Here is an 8,028-nt window from a genome sequence, read left to right as displayed (position 1 = left end):
ACGGAAGGATTCTGGTGTGTGTGTGTGGTGCGTTCTTGCTGGCGAGATGATTACACGCGCGCCTCACATAGTACTTAAAATATGGAATGCAATTACAATTCATTCAGATTCAGATCAATAGAATTAAGTTTAAAATAACACAAATATCATTTATGTAACAGTTGGATGATTGTATAATGACTACACTTTTAGTAAGATTAAGAAAAGTTGAAACACTTACCTTAATTCCCCTAAAAATAGAGTGAAGCAGAAAATACAATATTGGACTTGAAAACTACAAACAAGTACTAGGGAATGTTACAAAAGCTCAGGTTTTCAACTCCCTCAAAATATCTCCCTGTTTCCTTTAAACTTGAAAAACCTCAACAAGAGAGCTTAAAATTATATATTACAACATAAATTTGTACTGCAGACTCCAAGGACGAATCACCTGGTTCCAGGGCCATAGACTGTTTTCACTTGCTATCTTTGTTGTGAGAAAATAAAATGGAAATATTTGCAAGTATTCATGATGTGTTTTTTCTAGGAGTTGTTTGGTTGTTGTGACAACTCTCAAATTCCTTCCCCTCCCTTTCTAAAAATACAACCAGCACTCAGAAATTGCATGCTGAAATTTTTATTGGAATAATATAGACAATCAACAGTGATTCATTGACCTGTGTCTGGATGACATAATCTTCTCAGGCACTTTCTGAAACACACGAAAAACGGGAAAAGTTATTGAAAATTAGCACATGCTGGAATTCTTCAACTGCTATTGGTCTCCCTGAAGTGAGAGGGGTGGGAGACCACACCCTCTTCTTCCTCCATCCCCTATCCTTCATTCTGTCCTCATTTTCTCAGGTTTACTCATATCAGGCACTGAGAAGACAATGGAACTAAGCTATTTCTTAAAAGATGAATGTGGGTGCCTGTCTGTGGAAAGCCGGGTGCAAGAAGCGGTTGTGAGAAGGGGACCGAGCCAAGTGGGCATTGGAGTCAGCTGGGAGACAGTGGGTCTGTGAAACACCGAATCGAGGGGCCAGGACCACTAACACGCTGACAAGCGATGGGGAAGAAACAGAAAAACAAGAGCAAAGACAGTATCAAGGATGATAGTGATTTAGGTGCCTTGGCTGCAGAAAAAGAAGAAGCTGGTGCTGCCAAGGAGCAGGAGCCTCAGAAGTCAAAGGAAAAGAAGAAAAAGGAGAAAAAGAAGCAAGACTTTGATGAAAACTACATTCTGAGAGAGCTAGAAGACTTGTCTCTGGAAGCCTAAGGCATCAGACTTGACAAAGACACCACTGCAGTTAAACCTACAGAAAGCAAAGAAGAAGAATCTGCCTCAAAACAAGATAAAAAAAAAAAAAAAAGAATGAACAAAAAGGCAAGAAAACAGGTTTTGATGAGAATGATAGTGAAGGATTGGAAGATAAAATTCAAAGAAAAAAAAGACTGCCAGACTTAACTCAGAGTCATTCCTCTCTGGGAGTGAGGATGCTGATGATTCTACTAAACTTTCTTAAAAAGGTAGAAAAACCCAGATATCAACTAAAAAACAGGACGGTCAGAAGAGGATGAAGACAATAGCAAAAAAAGTAAAGAACGCTCAAGAGGAAACTCCTCAGGTGAAAGTGGTAGTGAATCCAATGAAATTTTGCAGTCCAGAAAAGGACAGAAAAAAAAATCAGAAGAACAAGTCAGTTCCTGCTGTAGACAGTGGGAATGAGGACGATGATTCTTCCTTCAAGATTAAGACAGTGGCCCAGAAGAAGGCAGAAAAGAAAGAGGGTGAGAAGAAGAGAGATGAAGAGAAAGCGAAGTTGCGGAAGATGAAGGAGAAAGAAGAGCTAGAGAAGGCTAGGAAGGAACAGAGTAAACAGAGGGAGCCTCAGAAGAGACCAGAGGAGGAGGCATGGATGCTCAGATGGACTCCTGATACAGGAGCTGCCTCAGAAGAGAAAGGAGACACTGCTGCAGCTCTGGAAGATGACAATGTAGGAGACAAAAAGAAAAAAGATAAGAAGAAAAAGAAAACAGAAAAAGAGGAAAAAGAAAAAGAGAAAAAGAAAGGCCCTAGCAAATCTACTGTTAAAACTACCCAGGAAGTTTCGCCTAAGCTCAAAGAGAAGGAGGAGAGACAGAAGAGAGAGGAGGAAGAAATGATTAAGCGGCTGGAAGAGCTAGAAGCCAAATGAAAAGAAGAGGAATTATTAGAACAAGAAAAAATAGAAAGAAAAAAGAAAAGAAACAAAAGAATGGTTAAAAAAGAAGGAAAACTGTTAACTAAGTCCCAAAGAGAAGCCAGAGCCAGAGCTGAAGTGACCCTTAGACACCACCAAGCTCAGGGTGCTGAAGTGCTGTCAAAAGACTCCTTGACAAAGAAAAGGGCAGTTTATGAAGATAAAAAGAAGAAGAACACACCACAGCAGCCAGAGAGTAAAGAAGTATCTGAAACTTCAGAAATAAGTGCTCCTGTAGAAGTTGTAGACCAAAGAGTACCAGAAAAGGAGGAGACACCGTCTTCTGTTGAACCAGAGAAAAAAGAAGACACTGAAGATCCTGGCTTAGATGACTAGGAAGATATGGCCAGTGATGAGGAGAGAGAAAAAGAAGGAACTATGATTCACATAGAAGTAGAAGAAAACCCTGAGGAAGAGGAGGAAGAAGAGGAAAAGGAGGAAGAGAATGAAGATGAAGAAGAGGAAGGGGACAGTGAGGGCAGCGATGGGGACAAGGAGGACTACAAGCTGTCGGACGAGAAGGACTCGGGGAAAGCCAGAGACAAGGAAGCCCAGCAAAGATGCTAGCTGAGACTCTGAGTATGACTCTGATGATGATTGAACTAAAGAAGAGCGGGCCTACGACAAAGCAAAATGGAGAATTGAGAAACAACAACTTGAACATGGTAAAAATGTAAATACAGAAAAGCTTAGAGCCCCTATCATCTGTGTGCTTGGATATGTAAACACAGGGAAGACAAAAATTCTAGATAAGCTCCATCACACACATGTACAGGATGGCGAAGCAGGTGGCATTACACAGCTGATTGGTGCCACAAATGTTTCTCTTGAAGCTATTAATGAACAAACTAAGATGATTAAAAATGTTGACAGAGTGAATGTCCGGATCCCAGGGATGCTGATTATTGATACTCCCAGACACGAGTCTTTCAGTAACCTGAGAAACAGAGGAAGCTCTCTTTGTGACATTGCCATTTTAGTTGTTGACATTATGCATTGTTTAGAGCCCCAGACAACTGAATCAATCGACATTCTCAAATCTAAAAAATGTCCCTTCATTATTGCCCTTAATAAGATTGACAGGTTATATGACTGGAAGAAGAGTCCTGATTCTGAGGTGGCTGTTACTTTAAAAAAGCAGAAGAAGAATACAAAGGATGAATTTGAGGAGCGTGCAAAGACCATTATTGTAGAATTTGCACAGCAGGGTTTGAATGCTGCTTTGTTCTATGAGAATAAAGATTCCTGCAGTTTTGCTTCCTTGGTACATACCTCTGCACGTACTGGTGATGTCATGGGAAGTCTCATCTACCTTCTTGTGGAGTTAACTCAAACTATGTTGAGCAAGAGGCTTGCACACTGTGAAGAGCTGAGAGCACAAGTCATGGAGATCAAGCTCTTCCTGGAATGGGCACCACAGTAGATGCCATACTGATCATCGGACATTTGAAGGAAGGGGATACAATCATTGTCCCTACAGTAGAAGGGCCCATTGTCACTCAGATTCAAGGCCTTCTTTTACCTCCTCCTATGAAGGAATTACGTGTGAAGAACCAATATGAAAAGCATAAAGAAGTGGAAGTAACCCAGGGATTCTTGGGAAAGACCTTGAGAAAACACTGGCTGGTTTACCTCTCCTAGTGGCCTACAAGTATGACAAAATCCCACTTCTCAAAGATGAATTGATCCATGAGTTAAAGCAGACACTAAATGCTATCAAATTAGAAGAAACAGGAGTTTATGTCCAGGCATCTACACTGGGCTCTTTGGAAGCTCTTCTTGAATGTCTGAAAACATCAGAGGTGCCATATGCAGGAATTAGCATTGGCCCAGTCCATAAAAAGGACGCTATGAAGGCTTCAGTGATGTTGGAACATGATCGCCAGTATGCGGTAATTTGGGCCTTTGATGTAAGAATTGAACGTGATGCACAAGAGATGGCTGATAGTTTGGGAGTTAGAATCTTTAGTGCAGAAATTATTTATCATTTATTTGATGCCTTTACAAAACACAGACAAGACTACAAGAAACAAAAACAAGAAGAATTTAAGCACATAGCAGTATTTCCCTGCAAGATCAAAATCCTCCCTCAGTACGTTTTCAATTCTCGAGATCCAATAGTAATAGGGGTCACTGTGGAGGCTGCTCAAGTGAAACAAGGAACGCCTATGTGCATTCCAAGCAAAAATTTTGTTGACATTGGGATAGTAACAAGCATTGAAATAAACCATGAGCAGGTGGATGTTGCAAAAAAAGGAGAAGAGGTCTATGTCAAAATAAAACCTATCCCTGGGGAATCTTCCAAAATGTTTTGGAGACATTTTGAGGCTATGGACATTCTTGTCAGCAATATCAGCCAGAAGTCCATCGATGCACTCAAAGACTGCTTCAGAAATGAAATGCAGAAGAGTGACTGGTAGCTTACTGTGGAGCTGAAGAAAGTGTTTGAATTCATCTAATTTTCCCACATGGGACAGAATTTGGAGTAAATGTAATATTATGTTGTGATATTACCAACCGAACAGACATTTGGACGCTGATGGACTTACATGTATAAAATGTTTTCCATCAGAAACCAAGCAACTTACACTGGTTTGACAGTGGTCACTACTCTGCCCCACAGTCCAGCATGCCAACACTCACCCACCCTTCCTTCATGACTTGGCTGCTGTTTTAAAGTTTGTCCATCCTCAAATTTGGATTTTTATTGCAAATCTAAATCTTTCAATTTTATACTGATTAAATCAGTCCTGTAGTATTTGATTAACAACAACAAAAGATGAATGTGAATGGTTATCTTACACTGTTAATTCAATATTTCTGATTTTAAAGTTCCAGACTGTATTTCCAAAGTTCTTCAGTGTTATGTGTCTTGAGGGAGTGAACAACTTAAACTAACCTAAGTATTTATTAACAGGCTGTGAACAGATCATGACAGACCATGCAATTTAATAGTGTACAACTGAAAGTACTGAGTACACAAACAGCAAAATAAAAGCAAGCAAAGTCTGTTTTGGTAGATCTGCAGACTTATAAAGCAATGAAGTTTTCTAAGAACTATGGTTTTGGTAATGAGTAACCTATAGGTCTGCATAGAATACCCTTCTTGTGAACCTTAATTTTATATAACATATACCCACATTTACATACTAATATTTCTAAGGATGTTGCCAAAATGATTATTATTAATAGTTTTGAGGAAAACATGAGAATATAATATAATATATAATTATGATATTCAGCCATGTGTACCCCTAGGATGGTAGATTCTGAAACACATGGGCATACGTAAATTTAGAAGAATATATTGAAATTATGATCAAGGTTATAGGTGTCTGTAAGGTATCACTAAGAGACAATGGATCTAAACATCCCTGTATGAGGGGGGTCGATTGTACACACATACGATGAGAGGTCAATGATGGCTAATTCAAAAAAAAAAATGAGACCAAAGGGAGACTGCTTCTATATTTCTATAAACCACATCAACTCAAACGTTAATTATGGTTACAAAATAAATAAATAAAATAAATAAAAATAAAGGAGCAATGGAGCATTGAGGAGCTATAGAGCTATGGCACATTGGTACAAGGTCATCTTGGACCCTCAAACAAGAATCACCTCGTACTGTCTGAATGTTGAGATTTGAAACGAGGCTGAGGTTAATGCTGTGCCTATATGCTGCCAGTTAGCTCACTGTGACCCTAAGATTTGCAAATATGGACTCAAGCTCATTATATTTATTAAATCTGACTCCTTCATCTTGCCTAATTTATTCAAGCTCTTGCTGGATAAAATATGGGGTTTCTTGGAAAATGTGGAAAAAATCATCTGCTTCCTCCAGGGACAGAAACACTGCCTCTGTAATGTTGAGACCTAGGAAGAGAGGATTTCTGCCCTGGATCTCCTTGTTGGAGTTGTCCTTGTGGGTTTTCAGGAGAAGAATTGTTTAATTTTCAACCTGTTCTATGCTTCCTTCCCCAGGTTGATTTTCCAGATCATTTCTAGTAGTGTCAGAAGGCTCTTCATTCTCTACTTGTAGTGGATCCTGTGGTTTTTGGTCCTCTTCATGCACAGAATTGGCAAAAGGGTCTTCATTTGCTAATGGTGCTGATTCAGCCTCTTGATCACTCCCTGAACTTGCTTCAGTGGAAGGCAGATCTGAATCTCAGCCCTGGGATTGTTGCACAGAGTCTGCATAGAATGGACCAGAAGATATGAGCACAACGATAAAAAGACTGTCCTCTTGTTTTCTTTCCCTGACGTGATCACACAATACTTTCTCTCAGAACCTCACTGACAACTGCTCACTTCTTCTCCCACGCATCCTCATCTTGTCTTCCTAATTACACATCCAAAAAAAAAAAAAAACAGAGTTTTTTTTAATCCTGATGCAAGTATGTGCCTCTACAGCTGGCAAACACAAAAGTATGGTCCCTTATGTATCACATTAGGTAATTCCAACGTCAAAATATAATAATGGAAAGAAAACAACATTAACATCAGGAGGGTTGAAAATACTTCAGGCGGACTAACTCTGTGATACAACAGATAAATAATTTGGTAGCAAAACCTACTCAGATACATCATCATAAGTTAGCTATGGAGGACCACGAGACTCAAGATGAGGTTGTTATTTTATACAGGGTGTTTCCAAAACCCATCTCCACCCAACCTAAAAGGGGGGACTTCTGCCCCTAGACCAAGCAGAGAGGAGCCACCCAGAACCCCCTCTGACAGGCAATCTGAATTCTTGCTTAGGCTGCAAGGCTAAGCACTGCAAGGGAATATAAATAAAAGATAAAAATATCTCTCTGGGTTCCCTGAGGGACAAGCCTGACTGCATAGGGGTTGATGTCAAAATTATCCCCTCTCCAGGAAAAAGACATCGGGACAGGTATGGCCCTCATGCCTCACTGGACAACGACAGGGGGACTGGAGCCATTACAAGGTCCCCTTCAAATACTGGTGGTCAGGCCTCAAACCACTGCCTTCACAAGTTTAGAATTGCCACAGCCCCTCTATACTTAGAGAAGGGAGGAGATGTCAGGGGGAGCCCTGCTTACACACTGAAGGCCTAAAATCAGCCATAGGCCTAAAATCAGCAATAGGCCTGTCATGTATATTAACACCAAGTCTTGGGTCTCAGTGGAAAAATATTGAAACAGATGGCTATAAGCTAATGTAAACAGGCAGCTTTTATGGAAATTTACAAACCTGAGTAGTCATAGACCTTGTAAATAGGTAGCCTTGGCAGACAATACCAACTTAGATAAGGACAAGCGAGTCATAGGCAGAGTCATAGTGAATTGTCCCCTGAACCTTCACTCAGCCAATGAAGATATCTGTATTCCCCCTGAACACCCACACTCCAGTGTCATTCGCTTCCCTTCCTCACATACTGCCTTTCTGTGTTTATAACCCCTGTGTGAATGAATTACAATTTAAGAAAAAAAATTATTAAAAAAAGAAAATAAATACTTCGGACAAATTGTAAGGACTTTTTCTCTCTTTCAAATGCACTTATTACAGATAAAGGAGAGACATGAATACAGTCCTAGGAATTAAAACATGAAGTTCAATTACAATTTATTCAGACTCAGATAATTAGAACTAAATTTAAAATAACACATCTGTCATTTATGTAACAGTTGAATAATTGAATACGATCTAGATTTTTAGTAATGCTAATAAAAGGACAGCAGAAAGAAGGGAAACGGGCAACCTCAGGAGATAGGAAGTTTCAGGGACCCTCCAGAACGTAACAGTGACCTTGGAGGTGAGAGATCCTCAAGACTCAAAAGAA

At 39.8% G+C, this 8,028-nt stretch overlaps 1 pseudogene; it reads left to right on the top strand.

Annotated features, from left to right (window-relative positions):
• Positions 1–1,048: 1,048 nt before the first annotated feature.
• Positions 1,049–4,681, top strand: LOC114632535 (annotated as a pseudogene).
• Positions 4,682–8,028: the final 3,347 nt, after the last annotated feature.

The sequence above is a fragment of the Grammomys surdaster genome, unplaced genomic scaffold (genome assembly GCF_004785775.1).
Source record: "Grammomys surdaster isolate TR1022 unplaced genomic scaffold, NIH_TR_1.0 373, whole genome shotgun sequence".
In the NCBI taxonomy this organism is placed as follows: Eukaryota; Metazoa; Chordata; class Mammalia; order Rodentia; family Muridae; genus Grammomys; species Grammomys surdaster.
This window is presented reverse-complemented; position numbering and strand designations above follow the sequence as displayed.